We start from the raw sequence: 22,174 nt of genomic DNA, 5'->3' as shown, positions 1-22,174 counted from the left end.
ATTTTTACAAATTTTTCTCTTCCATGATTTCATAGTGCACAGTCCAGATTTTCCAATTTCAAAATTTGGAAAATTTTGCAATTTCTTATAAAATACTTTTTCCCATGTAGTCTTTGATCATGTATTATTAGGTCAATATCATGTTACATGTATTTTTTAAAAAATTGAACATATTGCCGGGCGTTGGTGGCGCACGCCTTTAATCCCAGCACTCGGGAGGCAGAGGCAGGCGGATCTCTGTGAGTTCGAGGCCAGCCTGGGCTACCAAGTGAGCTCCAGGAAAGGCGCAAAGCTACACAGAGAAACCCTGTCTCGAAAAACCAAAAAAAAAAAAAAAAAAAAAAATTGAACATATGCATATTTAACATTCAGGAGCTTATCTAGATTTCTGTTTGTTTGTTTGCATTTTCAGCAGGGATCTAAATTACAGCCTTTCCTAAGCAGAACTAAAGTGGGATATAAATTAAAATTATGTAGTCTATATTTCCTACAAAAACATCTTGAATTTGATCCTGATCAATTTATATAGGTGTTTATGAAGACCCTCCTTGTCCATACTAGCAAAAGGAAAGCTTAAAGCTCATGGATGCCTGCCTTACGTCATTAGGTTCAGAAAAGATTATTGAGACCCTGCAGCCTGGCAAACATGCACGCATGCGTGATTGCAGCGAGCTGCTGGCTCACTAGCACAGGCTGGGGGTTGGGAATGTGATGAGTCAAGTCAGTGCAGCAGCAGGTCCTGCTCAGAGGAGAAGGAGCCAAAGATGCCTGTCACATCCACCTGAGGAATGGTCAGCAAGACAATGCAGCAACCAAGGTCAGCTTCCTCTGGGCCCTGTTGTGTGTTTCATAGACAGACATCATCTTTGCCCATTAATTATAGCAAATCTGTATGGATTAGCACATTGTTATATGGGTCTAAAGTCTTTGACTCTGAGGAATCAGATCAGAAAGCTATCAGATCAAGACCTTCCTTCCTTTGTTTTTGCTCCCTTAATCTGTCCTGTCACTTTATCTCTGTACTCTTCCAGGATGAACATTAACACTTCAAAGCCCAGGCAGTATTGTGGATTATTGGTGTGTGGGAGTACGGGTTACTGACAAAAGAGAAATGAGTATTTGTTCTGGTATATGGATGTTGCACAATGTCAGCATTCTGAAGAGGAATTAAATTTGGTGTCTGCCATGCAATGAAGGATGTAAGGGATGAAAGTACTTGAGAGTCAGCATACACATTAGCATCAGAGAGGCAACACCACAGACCGTGGTGGTTTGCACCTGCAAGTTTTTGAATGGTTAGAAGGATCAAGTAATTATGATTTCTGATGCTAGGATAGTTATAATAAAGGAAAAGGATTTCCAAAAAAGTGACTATAGAGTTGTGCACAGAGCGAATTGAGGTGTGTGTCTGTGTGTGTGTGTGTGTCTGTCTGATTGTCTGTCTGTCTCTGTCTGTCTGTCTGTTTGTGTGTTACACTTGAGAATCACAAGTGAGGAGTGGGCATGTCAGCAAAGTGTCCAGTGTGTGGAAAGGCAGAGTGTCTTTTGCATAAAGAGCTACAATGTACAGTGGTACAAAATAATACTTTTCTATGATCTTATCAGGTGATCTACTTTAAACATTGGGAACATGCTTCGGTGTTATGTATTTCTTGTTTATTAGTATATTTATTTTTGAAATGTTGTCCTTATATGATAATAGACTGATGGTTTGTGAAGTACGTAGTTTTGATATTTCATCAATTTTATGTTAATAAGATATGCAAATGGTATGGAGAATTTGTCTTTAGGTACACTCTGACAGAGAAATCCACCTGGGTGTGTTCCTTTTCTGTTTGTTTGTTGGGGGTTTGGGATATTTTTTGTAATTATATTTTGCTTTTCATTTCAAAATAGTGTTGGTACTTTTTTTCCCTTTTATTGATAATTAATCCTTTTCTAATATAATATATCAGGATAACATTTTTCCTTCCATTTACTCCTCCCAGTTCTTTCCCACCTCCCCATGTCTGGGTCCATGTTCATTCTGTAATTGGAGTCTGTGTTGACATCCATGGTCCCACTTTCCACAGGAGGTCATAGGACCTATAGATGTTGAAATCTGAAGGCTGTGCTGAGACAGCCCTACTATTCACTGGCCTTGAGATGGCCAGCCCTGCACCTGACTAGGCTCTGCAGCAGAAGAGCTGGCCCCATCCCTCATAGGAAAGCCTGACCCAACACTCAAGAGATATGTTTTCACTCCACACGATGCGCATGTGAGACCCGGCTCCATAACTCACCTGAGGGGGGCAGTCCCAGTGGCAGCTTAAATACCACCCAGGCCTTGAGTAGTCCCACCCTAACATCTACCCCATCCATATCCCAGGCCTTGGGTTGGCCCACCCTAAAATTTACCTTGTCTATGACCTGATGGAGCATGTGAAGGGACTGGTCCTACAGAATGATAGCCGCAGAGTCTCCATGGCACTGCAACAGCATCACCAAAAGAGTTTTGGCGATGTGGGTTCAGTGATGATTCTGTGCCAGGGGACAGAAGCCTTGAAGCAGACCAATGACTCACTGCAATGAAAAAGGGGATATTGTGTTACACACCACAGCTCCCAGTGTCACTCAGATGAACGAAGAGTTGTTGGAGAGACAGGCAGTATGGAGGAGGAGGTGGGGTTTTTTTTCTTTATTTTGTTTTTAATGAATTATGGGGGATCTTTTGGGGAACATGCTGCAAGGATAGGGCACAGATATGTAGGGACTGGGAAGTAAGTGGGATTGGGCTGCATGTTGTGAAATTCCCAAAGAATCAAGAATTTTGTTATATTTTTCAAAAAAGAAAAATCATTATCTTTTCACATAGCCTTAATAGAATTTTCTAGCACTCTGAAGGCTAGCCACCAAGGACAGTTTCCTGCTTAATTCAAGGTTGATTTCTCCATGGCTGGCAAGTAAAATGTGTTATGTATTCAACAACATGGACTTACCATGAAGTTTTGAGGGGAAACCAAGAACATTTGCAATAACCGGTATAGTTTTAGATGATTTGTGAACTTCTAGACCCATAACTGCTGGGAAAGTAGCCCTTGTTCTCACTAAGATTTTCATTTAATAACTCATGTCTTCTGAGAGTAACATTTTCACTAACAGTAGACATTTCTGTTTAAACCCAAAGAGTTTCATAAGGATTCTTCATACATTCTTAGTTTTACTGAACAGTCTACTAGCTTTCAGCGAACCACATGGCCCCCATTCTGATTAAACATTTAGCTTCTAGTATTCCTTTCATATTCTTTTATATCACATATGCTCTAATATTCTCACTATTGTTTGGACTAGTATATAACCAAGTATATAATTTCTCATGTGTACTCTTCATGGACACTTCATTTCAATTAAACATTGCTGTGGTCCCTCATTTCCATACCCGATCACACCACTATACCCATAACCCTTCTGCCTCAGAAATTCCCTTTCTAATTAATTTCCCAAGTATTATATTACTCCTCCTCAGGAAATGCATCCCTCTATGACAATGACCAGTGTATAGTTTCCTATTATTCATTTGGGTTCCATATGAACATACGTAACAAAAGACATTAAGAAGAACTCTGTTGTGAGATAAAACTTGGAGCATTAGTATTTGAGGTACGGGTTCCAACACTAACTGTCTTTGTTTTTGGTTTTGTTTTTCACTTCCATCCATTCACCTGCAAATTTCATGATTTATTTTGTTGCTACTGAATATTATTTCATTGTGTTGTACACCACATATCTTTTTTAAAATTAATACATGAAAAGCAATACTTGGTAGTGTGTGTGTGTGTGTGTGTGTGTGTGTGTGTGTGTGTGTGTGTGTGAGCGTGCATACACAGACACACACACACACACACACACACACACACACACACACACACGCATCCACAACACCCAGGTAAAGTGAGTGGACAAACCTTCACAAATCTATTTTCCCCTTTAACTGTTTGGATTCCAAGGTTTTAACACTTACACTACTCAGGCATCTTTCTGGAGAGAGAGGACAGAAAACGAGATATTATTTTCATATACAACTTATGCATATGTGTTGGAACCATATTGTGATCATACCTGTGTATGATGAATTCTTATCTAGACAGCATTGTGAGCAGGTATATTTTCTGAAGCATTTGTAATATCTTTGTGTTGTTGAACCTCAGTTACTCCCCAGTCACAATGGCTGGTATATGACACTGAAATCTCAAATCTTCAAATACAATCAGGCAGAAGAGAGAATAGATGATACACAGTAAACACTGAGAAGAAATAAGGTTGCATAAGACTTTTCATCTTAAAACCCACCGCCTGTGATGTACTTCCTCTAGCAAGGCTACACCACCTGAACCTCACCAAACAGGTCCACCACCTGGGAACCAAGTATTCAAACACCAGTCTCTGAGGGAAGTATTTATTTATTTTTTTAAGATTTCTTTATTTACAATGTATACAGAAGAGTGCCAGATCTTACTATGGATGGTTGTGAGTCACCATGTGGGTGCTGGGAATAGAAATCAGGACCTATGGAAAACCAGTCGGTGGTCTTAATCTCTGAAACATCTCTCCAGCCCAAATATTAATTCTTTTTTGTTTGTTTGATTTTGTTTTTTGTTTTTTGTTTTTGTTGTTGTTGTTGTTTGAGACAGGGTTGGTGTACTTTGTTCCTTTTCTGGAACTCACTCTGTAGCCCAGGCTGCCATGCTGGCCTTGAACTCACAGAGATTTGCCTGCCACTGCCTCCCGAGTGCTGGGATTAAAGGCATGCACCACTGCTCGGGCTGGGTGTAGTGATGCATGCCTTTAATCCCAGGACTCGGGAGGCAGAGTAAGGCAGATCTCTATGAGTACCAGGGTGGCCTGGTCTACAGAGTGAGAAACCCTGTCTGGTGGGGGGCAGGGATTGTTTGAGCCTGTGAGAGAGGATGAGGTAAATATTTCTTATACAAACTTTCTCAACTCCTCCCTATCCTGCCACACCTGCCAATCCAGTTCAACCCCTCTAATAGGTTCCAGGCAAAATCATGGTCCTTGCATTTCCATGGACCAAACTAACAGCTGAAAAGGCCTAGGACTGGGCAAATAATATTTGCCCTCAGCTTGACTTTTTACAAGTGATAAGTGAACATTGAACATTCTATGGGAGATAATTGACTACCCATAGAAAAACTTAAGTTTTAAAAACAAATTTTCAACAAATAATGTTCTCGTTATATAGTGATGACTGATCTGGGCTCAGTACATAGAACTAATGGGTCTTCACTTCATAGAGACTTTCCTCAGTCTTCTCTATGTTGGGATTGAAACCATATGCCCCCACACTGAACCTCAAACTTTACCTTGATCATCTGCATCATTTAGCATTTATGTCGTCTATAAAATGCTGCTTAAGCTTAAAAGTTTCCCAGAAGCTTAGTAGTACAGAATTTGGCTTTTTCATAACACACCTCAGGCATTCAATGTTCAGTGCAAATCTCACATTTACCTGTGCATAAACCCAGAGAGACCATTTGTCTGCTTGAGCCAGTCCCTGGTGCCATATTTGTTGATTCGTCATTTTATGAACTGAATGCCCATTGTAGTCTAAACCCTTTGAACATGCTCATATGTATCTACAGTCCACTCAGTAATACTTGTTCTTCCTCCATTGTCTTATATTCCCTCGGTATTCATAGAGACATCTAATACCACCTTCCATATGCTCAGTTACTGCAGGAATACTTGTTTTTCTGTTGCATTCCACTAACTGATACTCATGGGTGTGGTGATATTGTGTTCCCCAATATATTGTACATTCTAATAAACTTATCTGGGGTCAGAGAACAGACCAGCCACTAGATACAGGGGCCAGAAAATGGTGGCGTTCACACCCTTAATCTTAGCATTCCAGAGGCAGAGATCCATCTGAATCTCTGTGAGTTCAAAGCCATACTAGAAACAGCCAGGCACGGTGACTCATGCCTTTAATCCCAGAAAGTGATGGCAGAAAACAGAAAGGTATATAAGGTGTGAGGACTAGGAACTAGGCTTGTTAAGCTTTTAGGCTTTGAGCAACAGTTCAGCTGAGATCTGTTTGGATGAGGACTCAGAGGCTTCCAGTCTGAGGAAACAGGATCGGCTGAGGAATTGGTGAGGTGAGGAAGCTGTGACTTGTTCTGCTTCTCTGATCCTTCAGCATTCACCTCAATACCTTTGTTTTTATTAAAAAGAACTTTTAAGATTTGTGCAACACATGGGGACTTTGAATTGCAATAACTAACTGTATCTAATATTTCCTATGATGGAGCAATTGATTTAACATAAGTTGTATATCTTTTGTGTCAAAAAGGGATAGTTAGTATATTACTTTGTTTCCTAATTTCCACAGCATGAAGAATGAATTTATCCAATCCCATGACACTTAGCATCAGAAGGCAAGGTTTAAGAAACTCTTTCATTCAATATTTAAAAGTTCCCAACATTTGGTGGTGTGGTCATGCAAACCTTTAATCATATCACTTGAGTAACAGAACAGGTGACCCTCTGTGACTAAAATGTCACCCTGGTCTGCATTGCAAGTTACAGACCAGCCAGATCTATAAAATGACTTCCTGTCTAAAAACAGCAACAAAAACAGTATCAACACACACACATAAATCTTTATCAATTTAAGCAATTCTGATACAGAAAGTTCTCTAACTATCATAGTTTCCTCTACTGGGTATCTTTAGGGCCCCTGGCTATGTAAATAATCATGTATTTTTCCTTTCTGTTTATTAACTGTTGAACCTCAGTAAAATATCTTATCGTTTCTAACTCACTTTATCCCCCTTCACTGAATCATTCTTTGTATGGGTTGCAAGTCTTTGGCCCCAAGAAAGTAATCTTTAGTAAAATTAGAATGTTATTCTCTTTTCCCTGTACACTTAAGCCTATTAAAAATGACCCATTGTCACCGGGCGGTGGTGGTGCACGCCTTTAATCCCAGCACTCGGGAGGCAGAGCCAGGAGGATCTCTGTGAGTTCAAGGCCAGCCTGGGCTACCAAGTTAGTTCCAGGAAAGGCACAAATCTACACAGAGAAACCCTGTCTCGAAAAACCAAAAAAAAAAAAATGACCCATTGAGGTCAGATATACACCTTTATTCCCAGGATTCAAAGAGACAAGCAGGTAGATATCACCGCATTTGAGGCCAGCCTAAACTACATAACTACACAGTGTCCCCACTCAGAAAGGACTATATTGGTGAAATTATTAAGTCCACTCCACGTAGTTAAAAGGAAGATTTATTTAGTGGATGACTTACAAATGAACGGATAGGTAGATCACGGGGGTCTGGGGAAGGTGTATCGCAGTCTATTGGTGTTCTCTGGAGCTCTGCTCAGTCAACCTCCACCGTCTAGGGCCCAGGAACAGAGAGAGTGCTCGCCCATCCAGGTCTCGGTTCTCTAGACGCCTCCCTTGGCACCACCTCGTAGGCGTGACAGTTGCCAGAGTCTCAATGGGGGTTGGAACTTCCAGATGCAAGCTGGAATGGTTACCCACTACATCTCCCCCTTTTTGTCTAAATAGGAAGGTTCTAAACTAGTACAAGACTATATACAAAGGAATGGTTATCAAATATTGTCCAGGAATAATGAGGGATAATGACCTAGATAAGATGGAACTACAACCAATGCAAACAATATCAAGCAAGAAACACATACTAAAATCCAGAGAAGTATAGAGCATAGGTAAATGGCATGTTATAAAGATCATTCCAAAAGGTGTCCTATCCTAAAGAACCTGAATCTAATACTTAATATGTTCTATTTAAGATATTATATATACTAAGTTGTAACTATACCTGTTAGTCTTCAATCCCATCAAAGATCTGAGAAGGAACATAATGGTACCTGAGAAATGGAAGATGGATTCAAGCAACTTTCGGGAGTCTTGCAAGTGTAGAAAGAGACAGCTGGCAGCCTGGACAGTCACCTAATGTTTCTCAGCATTGTTGGTGCATTCAAATTGGCTACAGGCCTATTGTATCTGACAGACCATTTTTAGAAGCAGGAATTCTGAAAGACCATCTAAGCCTGTCTTGGCAGAGTACAGTGGTCACTTTTCTTGTGTTCTGCTTGTCCAGAAAGGACAGCATTGCATTCATACTGTCAGCCATCAAGGCAAGGGCAGTTCTTTGCCCAGTAGGCCATTTTGTGCCAAAAAGACAAACTTCCAAATGGAAATGTCTTAGAAGCCCAACATTCTCTTGGGATCAAATTGGCGCAGCCAGGCGCAATTGTGTCTCATGTCAACAGAATTCTAAGTTAATTAAATGCCATATTCTCTAGGTCTATGAAGTTTTGAAGATTACCTGTCCATCTGACCTATGTATCTGTAAATCTGGATAACCTAACTAATGTAACTATAGAGATGACAGGCATAGGTGACTATAAATCTATAAGTCTTATCTGCCAAAATAACCTAAGGACTAAGGCTTTATGGAAACAAGGTAAACAGTCTATAAGCAAATGTATGGTGAAGAACAATGACTTCAAAATTGTGACAATACACAAGATATTTATAACAGAGGTAGGAATATATAGTGTGATATGCAATATGACAATAATCTTAAATATATATCAATAATCCGAATATACTAAACAGAAGTAGAACATACATAAAATATGACAGATATAAATTTACATTTGTATCAATATAAAAATATTTCAAAGAAGAATAGAAATATATGTACATTATAACAAATATAGTTCTGTATTTGTATCAATATACAAATTATCTTAAACAGAAATATAAAAATAGTTTACATTTGTATCAACATATAGGAATCCATAACATTACAAGTTATAGTGTAAATTATCTAAGGTTGCTATTTTACTAAATTTGTTTACTAGTATATACAATGATCTACCATAATATCTTATACCTATCCATTCCATTTCTTCTTTTTCCTTTTTTTTAAGGAGAATACTGAGTTTAATATTTTCTTCCACGCCCAAACCTATAACCATCATCCATAACCCTGAGAAATATGAAACCTAAGGGAGAAGGGGCGTCTACATATTAAGAACCTGTTAAAAAGGAAAAACAAAAACGGGCAAGTCAACATCCCATCCCATCCTTCATTTTTACATGCTTTTGCCAAATCACAGGATGAATTCATATTCGTGTCTTTTCCTCACAGTAACTCATCTCTTGCAGAGCATATTATTTCTTTTCTTTCTTTCTTTCTTTCTTTTTTTCATTTTTCGAGACAGGGTTTCTCTGTGTAGCTTTGTGCCTTTCCTGGAACTCACTCTATAGCCCAGGCAGGCCTTGAACTCACAGAGATCTGCCTGCCTCTGCCTCCTGATTCTGGGATTAAATGTATGTACCACCACTGCCCGGCAGGGCAAATTATTTTTATGCAGACCACTCAGCATGGCTAGATATCTCACTGTCCAAGAAAAAAAAGCCACTCAACAGCTTCCATAACTTGAATATAATCATAATCATTATGCACTAATTTTATGGATGGTGTTAGGAAATTTAGTTCATCAATAATTTTAGGGATATCTCCACCCTTACCAGGTGGATCCTATTCATTATGGAGGCATGCCTTCCAATACAATATATGGGCAGATATCCACACTGGGATTGCCCTTAAGAACGTTCCATTCTCAGATGTCTTAAACATAATGGCATTTCATGACACCCATGAGAAGGAACATACACTCGCCAATATAGCAAAAAGGCAAATCATCTCATGGCACTTGGGGGTAGGCGGCTAACAGAAATTGTCCCACTGACATGCCATCCTCAATTATATCAGCACTGCTTGCATGCTTGGTTCCCCATATAGAGGCCATGGAATCACTTATCTTTGATATCAGTCACTGTTCATGCTCCAATTTTGTTGCATGAATTACTGTGTACAGTAATTTATGCCTGAATTTCCACACTACATTCTCAATGAGTGTTACTCTATACACTGTAGATTTATTCATATTGTTTCAAATATCAGGAATGTTTTCTTTTCTGCTGTGGAAAGAGGGAGGAGAAACATGAAATTAGGTGGGTAGGAAGATGGAGAGGATCTAAAACTTTTTGAGGAGGATAAGAATAATATCAAAATACATTGTATGACTAAAAAAAGTGCTGAAAAAGGATACCACTGGAAGTTCTAAACTGGATAGGCAGCTGTGGATACCTGGGATTAGGAACAGTGATCTCCCCAGGAAAAACACATCAATTCATGGTGTAATATCAAATAATCAGCCATGAAAACACACATACAAGTAACATTATACAGACTGAACAGGATATATATATATATGAATACGTATTTGTATAAATATATGTATATATAAACGTACATGCAGTAACTTATAGTAACTTATGTAGGGAAAAAAGCTCATTAATTTGATGGAGAGAGTGGAGGGTTATGAAGAAATTTGGAGGAAAGGAATGAAAAATATATCTACTGCATAAACTAAAAATATTTAAAATATGTGTTTTTACAAAAAAATACTTATTTATAAAAAGAGTAATCAGTGCTTAAGGCCATAAAAGATCGATCAGCTAGTAAAAGTTATTGTTGCTAACTTAGTCAACTTGAATTTATTACCAGGGGTCCATGTGATGGAAGGAGAGAAATGCCTATTTTAATAGCCCTTTGACCTCCACACATGAAACATAAAATGTGTGTGTTCATCTCTCCCTCTCTCCCTCTCCCTCTGTCTCTCTGTCTCTGTCTGTGTGTGCTAATGCACACATAACAAATAAATGTATATGTTTAAAATTAAATAATTTGATGCTTGTCAAATTGTGTTGCTGTGTGTGCATACAATATGCAATAAGTCTTTGGCTGGTATATTCACATTGATTTTATTTGGTTGGGCGGTTTGGTTTTTCAAGTAGGGTTTCTTTGTGTTGCCCTAGCTGTCCTGCACCTCTCTCTGTGGACCAGGCTGGCCTCAAACTCATGTAGATCCCCCTGACTCTGCCTCTCTGGTACTGGGGGTTATAAACATTTGCCATCACAATCAGCTGAAATTGATTTTAAGTCTGTTAAATATTTTGTTTTGTTTTTTCTTCCTTTCTTTCTCTTCTTTCTTTCTTTTTTTATTTAAACAGAGCCATATCTCACAGGCTGGCCTGGAAATTATGTTGTACCAAGAATGATCTTGTAACTCCTGATCCGTGTGCTTCTACCACTTGAATGCTTGCATTAGAGGTGTGCATCACTCCTGTTCATGCAGTGTTAACATAAAACCCAGGATTTTGTGCATGCTAAGCAAGAACTCTTCCAGATATACACTGGCATTTCACTGGGTATACCGACCACATTTAAGACAACAAAATATGCCCCCCACTGGATTGAATTGTAAACACAAAACATAATGGTATTTCTGTAGATTTTTGTCTGCTATTGCTTTGCCTGGGATTTTTTGGTATTGCTGGTCTTTTGCTTGTGTATTATGGGATTTGATTTGTGTTTTTATAGGCTCTGTTGTTTTTGTGATTCTCCTATTTTTTTTTAAATATTCATGTAATTTTATTCATTTGATTTTGGTTTTAAGCATAGAATTAAAAAAGGGTATGAAGTTAGGTAGGAAGACATTTGGGGAAAATCTAGTAGAACTTTGGAAAGAGGAAATTCTGATCCAAATATAATGGTGAACAATTTTTTTCAATAGTAAATTTATATATATATATATATATATATATATATATATATATATAGTATCTGACTTCCTTCTTGCCTGGAATACAACAGGACTTCTATCCATTTGCTCTTATGACTCACAAGATGAAAGGAAAAAAATCTTTAGATTTCTATTTTGATATCTCAGTCTTTTATCAACTTCTGAGAACATACCCATGACTCAACATCAACTACAAATACAACTAAGTTGTCCTAGGATGAGCACACAGTACTCTGACAATGTTTCTAATACATATCACGTTTTGTAGCATGTTTCTTTATTTTATATTGAGGTATATCTGGTTCTGAAAAATATTTTGAAATGACCCTGTATACTTTTTTAAATAATAAAAATAATCCTAATCTACAAATAGGGGTAATATAGTATCAAGGACAATGGGGGTCCAGCCCCTCGATAGTCCCCTCCCAGGGTCTGGGAAGAATCTACAACCAGCTGATAATTAATCTTTGTTGAGAAGAAATGAATCTATGTACATAAAACTCCTTAGTCCATATACTTTATTATTCTGCGACAGTTATAAGCTTATATTCTGCTCTCATATTTAGGTCATCTTTAGCCTGACTTCTCTCTACAATTGTCTGCGATCCCCTCTAGGTTCTATCTTAATTCCTTCATCTAGTTCTGCCCCTTCTAGGTTCTCATCCATCTTGTTCCTTCCCATATCATCTCCTCTCCCATCTCCTCTCACCCATCTCCTTCTTCCTCATCTTGTTCTTCCCCATCTGGCTCTTCCTCATTTTCCATCTCGTTCCTCTAGTACTCTCTTGGAGCCCTTCAATCTACTTCTTCCCCATCTCAGTTTGTTCCTCTCAAGTTCTTACTCATCTAGTTCTATTCTCTTTTCTCTTTTCTGTCCTCTGTGCCCTGGAAGTCCTGGTATATATACAGTTACAAGCAATATTCCCTTAGCAGTGCAAATCTAGGCTTCCAGGGTCAAATGGAGGGGTGATAAGAATCACATAGGGAGGCAATAACCGTTAATTGCCATTTGCAACCCCAAAAGGAAGTGAACAATGGGGAAATGGATTAACTAAAGGCTAAATTCAGGTAATATCTAAGAAGAAGGCTCTTATGTGCTCAACTATAATCTTAGAAAGTGTTAAGAATGTATAAGTTGCTAGGTCAATGGGAGAAAATAAAACTGTCTTCTTTTTTTCCTGTGGCTCCTATCTGTCCAGGCTATCAACCGTTTTTCTGCAGGGTGGGGGAAAGTGTGCTCAGTAGCTAGGCAACCTGTGTACAGGTAGATGCCTCTGGTGATAGTTAAAGGGAGAGCTGGAACTGGAGGTAAGATTTGAGAAAGGAGGAAGTAAGGCTTAATTGGCACATCCGCCAGGCCTTCTCAAACAGGTAGCCTGGATGCTTAAGTCTGTTCTTAGAGAGTACAGAGGTATCTCTGTTAGGGTACTTTCCTCCATCTGGTGATGGACCTGGCCGGATGCTACCAATAATGATAATTACAGGGAGGCTTTAACTGAGAGTTCTGGCTGAGCATAGCTGTCAGTGAAGAAGGTTATCTAAATATTCCTAGAAGTGGTTAGGTAAGGAGTTAGCGGTCTATAAAGTTGGTAAGGCTGTAAGAAAGTAGGGTCCGAGCTGAATTGTGTAAAGCTATTACTTAATGTAATGACCTAGGTGGTGTCTCCTTGTGGAATTTATCTTAAATCAGGAGACTTGCATGTGGACTGTTTTTACTGCTAGTACTTGAAAGTAGCCAAGGGAGATATCTGATTCCAGAGAAAGGCTTTCCTCAGGCTGTTCTCCAAATACCTGGAATGTGTATGTCCAGAGAGTGATCAGTCCACACTGTTAGCCTTTCTTAGGGAAAAGTCAATTGAGAAATCTATGAAGGCACACATGATTTTCATAACAGAATACAGCTGATATATAACAAGCCAAGTAACACCAAAAGCTCCTTGGGATTTGGCTTCCTCTGGAGGAATTCCCTGATTCCTCCAGGTAGTGACTTTGCCATAACCACCTGAGTTTTTATGATATTCCTGCAGCCCACAGCAATATAGCCTCTCATTAAACATCTTTCTCTTCTGAATGCCTGCAGAGAAGATCTCCTAATTTACTTAGATGAACTCTTCATGTATTACAAGAGTCAAATTTATTCACTACCTTCATAAAAGTATAGTTTTTCAAATTATGAAAAGTTGCAGTTTTTTAAATCAGCAGAAACACATTTATTTTATTCCCAAAGAAATCCATTTTGAGTGCCTGCATTTTAAACCAAAACTTCAGGCAATAAAATATTTAAGTATTAAGAGAATCAAAACAAACATAATTTACTGAGTTCAACTAATTATATTACTTGTTGCCATTGACAGTAATATGTTAAGATAAAATTTATTATTTTGTGAATCATTATGGTATACTCAAAATTGTGCATAATTTAGAGTAACATTGACAGTCTTTAGAATTATTCATTTTATTCTGTGTGTATGAGTGTGTTGTTGCTATGTATCTTGTGTACCACATATATGCCAGGTTAATGCCAAGTTCCTTTTTTTCACTCTTCTTTTTTAATTTATTCTTTTTGTCTTTCACATCATGCAACCCAGTCCCACAAATCTCCTATCTCCTCTCATCATCAGCCTTCTGCCATGCAACCTCTTCCCTCAAAAATAAGACCAGAAATAATTTAAGATAAAAAAGAAAAAATGGAAGAATCTGCAGGACTATCCCACCACTCCCTGTGCTCCAGCAGATCACAGATGGAATGGATGTGGGATGGGCCAACACTTAGCATTGATTTTGGCCTTGGGTAGTTAAGGGTTGGTCAGCCTGCCAGCTCTCCCTTGTCTTTACCACCATGGTGAGTTTTCCAACATTGCCCTGGCTAGTTCACCCCTTGCAGTGATGAGCAAGGGATGTGGTCAGTTCTCCCACTTTCAAATCCTCAGGTTAGGTTCTCCCACACCTACACCTTCAGCAATAGCTCTACTGTGTTGCCCAGTCGAGGTGTAGGGATCACACTCTGGAGTGCTGCAGCTGATGCAGGGCAGAACCACCTCTCCTGCTCTTATAACTTTAGTGCCAGCTAGTCCACCTGAAGCAGAAGATGGTGGTACTTGGGGGGGCGGGCAAGAGTGATACATCTCCCCCATCCCTACCACCACATGATAGATGAGTAATGGGGACAGTTTACCCATCTGCCTCACACATTGAATGGGGGCAGGAGGAGTGGGGAGGTCTCTTCCCTACCGATGCTGACAAATGACAGATGAGTAATGGGGACTGTTCTTCATTATTCACAAGGTTTGGGCTGGCTCAACCACAACTCTGACCAACTGGGTTGGCTCCATTGTCACACAGAGGTGTTTTTTTTGGGGGGGGGGATGGGTTGGTTAGTTTTGGTTTTTGAGATAGGGTTTCTTTATGTAAATTTGGTACCTGTCCTGGATCTCAAACTGTAGACCAGGCTGGCCTCAAACTCACAGAGCCCCACTTGGCTCTGCCTCCCAAGTGCTGGAATTAAAGGCATGCACCACCACCACCTGGGTGTCACACAGAAATTTTAAGAGGCATCAGATTCTCTGGAACTTATGCACTGAAAGCCTGTACCTAAGTGCTAAAAACCAAAGCTGGGACCCCTATTAGAGAAACAAATACTCCTAACTATCAAGTCATCTCTCCATACAGAGCAACCTATATATTCTTGATTTCTGCTGAAAATACACAAAATTTGGGGAATATACATATTACAACAAAATGATGCAAAAACAGACAGTAGAGCTCATACTAAAACTAAAATAATAATACATGATTTTGAATGCCCTGAATATCTACTATTTCATAAATACAAATTGCTATATAAAAAGGGAAGACTATAGTAAATTTGTCTAAGAAGTGTTATATGACACAGCATGATAATTTTGATTGGTTAGGGTGTTTGCTTCCTCAACCAGCCATTTTTGCTCCTCTAGTCCACACAAATTTCTTTTTTAAAATAACCCAGTGCCTGTTTCCCCTGTGTCCTCTCCTCTCAGTTCCTCACCAGACTGTTCCCACTCCACAATCCACTCCTCCTATTCTTTCCAGGAAAGGACATGATGTTTCTCATCAATATCAACAAAACATGGCATATTAAATTGCAGTAAGACTAAGCATCTTCCCATGTATTAAGGCTGGACTAGGTGACCCAGTGTGAGGAATAGGGTTCCAAAAGCCAATAAAACAGGCAGACTCCCACTGTTAGGAATCCCACAAGAGGATCACTCTACTCAACTGCAATGTATGTGCAGAGTGCATAGCTCAGTCCCATGCAGGCTCCCTGGTTGTGGGCTCAGTCTCTGTGAGCTACTATAAGCTTAGGTTAGTTTATTCTGTGGGTTTTCCTGTGGTGTTCTTGACCTCTCTGGCTCCTACAATCCTTTCTCCCCTCTCTTCTGCAGGATTCCCCAAGCTCTGCCTAATGTTCAGCTGTGAGTCTGCATCTGTTTCTATCAGTTGCTGGATGAAGCCTCTCTGATGACAAATAGACTAATCATCAATCTATGAGTATAGCAGAATATTGTTGGCATGATTACACTGACTTATCTTTTTCTTCCAGTCCTCTTTGATTCTATCCTAGGTCTCTGAGTCATCCTGTCCGTGCTGTCTGGTTCTCCTTGCAGTGACGGGGGTGAGCTTACTCTCCTGGTATAGGTTATAGGCCTGACCAGTCATTGGTTGGCCACTCTCTCAACCTCTAGGCCAGCCTTACCACAACACATCCCATAGACAGAACAGGCTGTAGGTTCAAGGTTATGTGGATTGGTTGGAGTTCCACTCCCTCCACTTAAGGCCTGGCCTGGTCACAGGAGATGTCCCTTGAAGACTACCTATCTGTTATTGCTAGGAATTTTAAATGGGTCATCCTTGTTGATTTATGGGAGATTCCCTTTGCCAGGTTTTTATGTGATACTAAATGTCTCCCCTTTCCAGTAATCCAATTGGGCAACCCAGATCTCCTTGAGAAGGGGAAACAGAAGAAATTTCCTGAGTGTACTGCTGGCAGGTGGGAATGGGAACATGAGCAATCAGCTTGAGGGGGGGAATAGAGAGTGAGAACACTGAAACTCACTACATTCTTGGGTCTTATGATGATTGTGTAGTATAATCCTGTTATGTTGCATATAAACATAATGTGAGATACATAAGAAGGGAGTCTTATAATCATGCCTGGATCATGAGAGTAATTAATATTAATATAATCCTGGTATTTCTTATTTAATGGATATAGCGTCTGTTTGCATTCTCTAAAGAGTCCTCTGGGGCCCAATCAGCCTCATATTTACCAGCTTCTAAGAAAGCTTGCCAAGAACCAGGGAGCATATAACAACATTAGTTTTCTGAATACACAATATTTCCTACTTGTTCAACATAAGGAAATGCAAACTGAAGCTCATAGACATACAAGGGGAAAAAATAACAAACCTCAACTAAAAGTATAGGAGGTTGGTTGACTCGTGAGAATATTGCAATTGTGGGTATTTAGAATGCAAAAAAGATTGAGAACCAAATTATCTTGGATTATTAATACCCTTATTAACCATTTATCGCTCATAGAGATAAATCTCACCTAACATCTTTTCAACCTGCAGGTAAAACTGTTGAAATTTATTAACAGACCACTAGCTAAAGGACAGATACCCAAAAGCTAAGATAGACTATCAACAAATATTGTCTAAACCCAATGGCAGAATTTTTTCCATTTTTGATACCCACTCACTTGACTATCCTCACATACATACTTGTAAAATGACATTTTATTCCTGAATATTGTTTGCAATGTGGCTGCACAGGTATATGTATCTAATTCCACAATGGAATAGATAATGGAAGACATCCTGAAACTCTGTTCACAGCTATAGTCATTCATATTCATTTCAGTCTAAATCTATTATTTCTGATCCAGTAAAACATATGTCACATCAATACATATGCACCCAAACACTTCTAAATGTCTACACTCATCTGTATTCATTGAACCTAAATTCTTACTATAATACTGCAAGCATGAATCTATTATTTCCTATTTTCTTGTATATAACTTCCCACTCTACTAGGAAGAAAATTAACACAATTTACTTTATTATCACATCACAAAATATATTTAAATTTGTTTTAAATTTTTAGTCACTTCCTATATGGTACATGCCTTCACTAACTATAGTGAAACCATCACATACAAAAAAAAGTGATCATGTGTGTGGGATTTCCATACTATCTGAATACTTTCATCCACTTTTTTCTATCTATTACCTTCAGTGAACTATCTCCATAATTTATTAAATTATTTTCTTTCTCCTGTATTTTTAACCCTGGAACCCAAATCTATCAAGCAAAATTATTTGTTTCAGTGTTAGGTTGCATTGCTTTTTTTTGTTTCCTTTTTCCTGGTTTTGGTATTGTTTTCATAGTGTCCCACTATGTAGCTCAGATTGGCCTTCATCTGTTGTCTGTCTGCCATAGAGACATAATTGTAATGATTAAATGCCTGTAGTAACATTTTTAAGTTTCTGTACATTTTCATTCACAGTACAAACAAAGAATGTGAGAATTAAAAGTGTATATAATAATAGACTCAATGATTGAGGATGTTTTAATTGAAAATAGATTTTTCTTATATAATATATCCTAATTACAGTTACTCTCTCTCTTCTGGTCTCAGTTCCTCCCCATGTTCTGTTTCTGTCTATCATTACAATGAAAAATAAAATAAATATAATAAATTATAATAAGGTAAAACAAAAACACTGGAAATGGAAAAAAAAACAAACCAACAGAAGGAAAAGAGTCAAAGAGAAAGCTCTAGAAACATAGACACACTTGTTTGCAAACTCAGGAATCCAACAAAAATGCTAAACTGTAAGCTATAATAAATATGTAGAGAACCAGGTGCATACCCATGCAGGCTCTTTGCATGCTGCCTCAGTCTCTTAGAGTTCTTTGACCTCAGGTCATATTGATTTATAAGGCCTTGTTTTCTGGGTTTCCTCCATGTGCTCTGACTTTTACACGTTTCTTCTTCCTCTTCTTCAGGGTTCCCTGAGACCTGAAGGGATTGTTTTAATGAATGCATAAAGTTTAGGATTGAATGTTCCACATTGTCTCTCACTCTCTGTACAATATCAGATTGCCTGTGGTTATCTGTGTTTGTTCCCATCTGATGAAGGACCATGCCTCTCTGATGATGGCAGAACAAACACTGATCTCTGCATATAGCAGAATGTCAATAGGAGTCATTTAATTGATAAGGATTGAGTGTGTGTGTGTGTGTGTGTGTGTGTGTGTGTGTGTGTGTGTGCATGTGTGCATGTGTGCATGTGTGTGTGTGTCTAAATTTGTTTAGAACAATACAATTTTGGTTTGCTCTATTTCCTTTGGAATCTACTCTCAGGTTCTCTGTCACTCTCCTCTCCCCACAAAATGTGTTATGTTTGAGTTCCACTTCATGGAATGAGCCTTAAGTCACCATTGATATTCTACCATTACAATAGCATGTGTTGCAGGCAGGACGCTATCGTCAATCAAAGGCTTTGAGGCTGAGTTGAACTTTGTTTTTCTCTTTTGGTAGTTTACAAAGTATGTCCCAGTATCAAAGTTGCTAGAATATAGGGGAGAAGGCTCTATGTAGGCACCAGCACAACTACTCCATTTTCACTGAGTTTTGTAAATGTAAGCCCATCTTGGTACTGGAAACATTTCATAACAGGAAATGTCAGGTTGGGGTTACATGTCCCTTATTATTTATCAATTTCATTTATATCTTATTCATATATGCATCTACTTTAGGAAGCTTTTTCTCTTTAAGTTTATATACTCATCCTCAAATGCTCCTTAATTTTACCTGTTTTTCCCTGTATTCATTTCTCTGCCCTACTTATTCTACCCTGACACTCCCGAGTTATTCTTTCCCCAACAACTCCTACATCATCCATCCATATGAAACTATTTTATTTCCCTTTCCTAGGGAGACCTACCTATCATTCTTGGTCATAAACCTAATTCTCTGTGATTGTAGCATGGTTATTATGGTAGTTTGAATGAAAATTGCCCTCCAAATGGAGTGGTACTAAAAGGAAGTATGGCCTTTTTCAAGTAAGTGTTATCTTCTTGTAGGAAGTGTCACTGTGGAAGGAGGCTTTGATGACTGGCATATGCTCAAGATAACATAAAATGTCACAAACCATTTCCTGTTGCCTGCAAGATATAGGACTCTCAGCTACTTCTCCAAAACCATGTTTGCCTGCATGCTTCCATGTCTGCCTGCACACTTCTGGTTCCCATGTAATGATAATGAACTGAAACTGTGGACTGTTAATGAGCCACCCCTAGTAAATGTTTTCCTTTCAGAAATTTCCATGGTTATGGTGTCTCTTCAAAGCAATAAAATCCCTAACTAAGACAGATATCATTGACTTAATTGTTGATATCCACATAAAGCAAATACACATCTTATTTGTCTTTTGGCATCTGAATTGCCACATTCAGTATGAATACTTTTCCTAGCTCCTTTCATTTCCCTGTTATATTCAAGATTTCTTTTCTTTTAAAGGCTGAATTTCTCAAAGAAGGAAAAGTGGAAGGCATTTAACATGGGGGGGAGTCTTATTTGCAAGTCCACGTTGGGAGAGATGAACTTTGAAGACCAGTGTATAAGGTCATTTTGGAATATGCAAGTTAGAAGCCAGCCTAGGCTGCATTTTGAGACTTGGTATCAAAACCAACAAAAGAATTTAGTTTAAATCATGAAGAAAAAGAAAATAAAAAATATTTTGTCTGAGATATCAGTGAGACACAAATGATAGAAATCAGTTCATATTATAGGACTGATGAAAGGACACTACAAATCAGAGCATGATTATTACTATTTTGAAAACCTTTAAAGCATATGGGTGTAGCTCAATGGTAGCATTTATGCAGTGTATGGTGGAGGTCCATGGTTCAAGCCCACATGAATTTTATACTTTTCAAAAGCTTTTCAGTATAGCAGAGTAGATAAATGGTAGTATTTATACACAATGTGTTGGAGTCCTTGAGTTCAAGCCTGACATTTCTGTGAAAAATTAATTTGGGCCACAAGTGAGATGGCTAACCATGTAAAATCACCTCCAGCCAAGCCTGACAACAAGAATTCCATCCAAGAAAGCCTCATGGCATAAGGAAAACTGACTTCCAAAATTTTCCTCTGACCAATGAAAATGACACATTGAATTTTAATGTATTAAGATGAATTAATGTAAAACCATCATATGTTTTTATTATTTATTTTTGAAGTAGATTTTTATCAGACAATATATTCTGATCATGGTTTCTTCCCTGATCCTCCCCACTTCCATAATCATCTAATACTTCACACTCTCTCTCAATATTTAGAAAACACACATGCAAATTAAAAAAAAACACTAACCAGAATAGAAAAAATCCAGCAAATGGACAAATAAGAAGAAAAAAGAAAACAAAAAAAACCCTAGAAGCACATACACACATAGAGAGACACAATCATTTAGAAAGCAAATAAAGACACAAAATAAAAAATCAGTATACTAATATATAAGTAAACTACAAGTGAGGTTAAAAAAACAGAGAGCATTGTGAATTAAAAAATAATTCCAAAATATCATTGTGTTTATATAATTGGCTCTCTACCTCTGGGAATGAGATCTTACCTTGTGTTTGGTCAATGTGCCCAGTGAGACTCCACTGAACTAAATTAGTTTTTTCCCCCTTAGGAGTTGAAAATTGTAGATATCTCCTTGATTAGAGGTGGGAGACAATGCCCACTTCCTTCTCCCAGTGCGGGGACCCCAATTAATTTGGATGTGTGCTGATCCTGTGGATGATGTCACAATCTATATGAGTTCATAGTTCACACATGTCAGTCCTGATATATATGAAAGGCATTGTATCCTTGATTACATTCCTGCCGGCATCACTGGCTGTAGAATCTTTCTACCTCTCTTCTACAAAGTGTGCTGAACCCTGAATGGAGACTTTTGATGGAGACATCACATTTAGGACTGGGTGATGCAAGGTGTCTCACTCTATACACATTGTCCAGATATGGGCCTCTGCATTTGTTCTCATTTACTGCAGGTAGTAGCTTCTCTGATCAGGAGTGATCAATATACTGATTAAGAGTTACAACAGAGTGTCATTAGGATTCATTGTATTGCTTCATTCTTTAGCAAAAAAATAGTGTTTCTTTTCTCCTAAGTCCATGTCCTACTTAATCCCATGTACTTGGCAACAAGAACAATCTCAAGCATCTGTTCTATGTCATGGAATGGGCTCAAATTCAATCAAGTAATGGTTGTTTACCACATCAACATTTGTGCCACTCTTAAGGCATGTAAGCAAGTACATATTGTACATTGAAGAGTTGAGAGCTAGGTAGGTGCTTAAATGTCTCCTTGGGAGCATTCATGATATCTTTGGTATCAGAAACACTATTTAGTAGCAGTGAAGAA

General features: G+C 38.5%; 1 long non-coding RNA gene across 1 annotated transcript in view; it reads left to right on the top strand.

Annotated features, from left to right (window-relative positions):
• Window positions 1-708: 708 nt before the first annotated feature.
• Window positions 709-22,174, top strand: part of LOC107399731 (uncharacterized) — a 186,050-nt gene continuing 164,584 nt past the window's right edge. The window contains exon 1 of the long non-coding RNA XR_013042045.1: window positions 709-817. This is a non-coding gene — a long non-coding RNA (uncharacterized LOC107399731). The remainder of the gene's footprint in view (window positions 818-22,174) is intronic.

Source organism: Peromyscus maniculatus, chromosome 1 (assembly GCF_049852395.1).
Source record: "Peromyscus maniculatus bairdii isolate BWxNUB_F1_BW_parent chromosome 1, HU_Pman_BW_mat_3.1, whole genome shotgun sequence".
Taxonomy (NCBI): Eukaryota; Metazoa; Chordata; class Mammalia; order Rodentia; family Cricetidae; genus Peromyscus; species Peromyscus maniculatus.
Note: the sequence above shows the minus strand (reverse complement) of the source record. Positions and strands in the feature narration are given on the sequence as shown.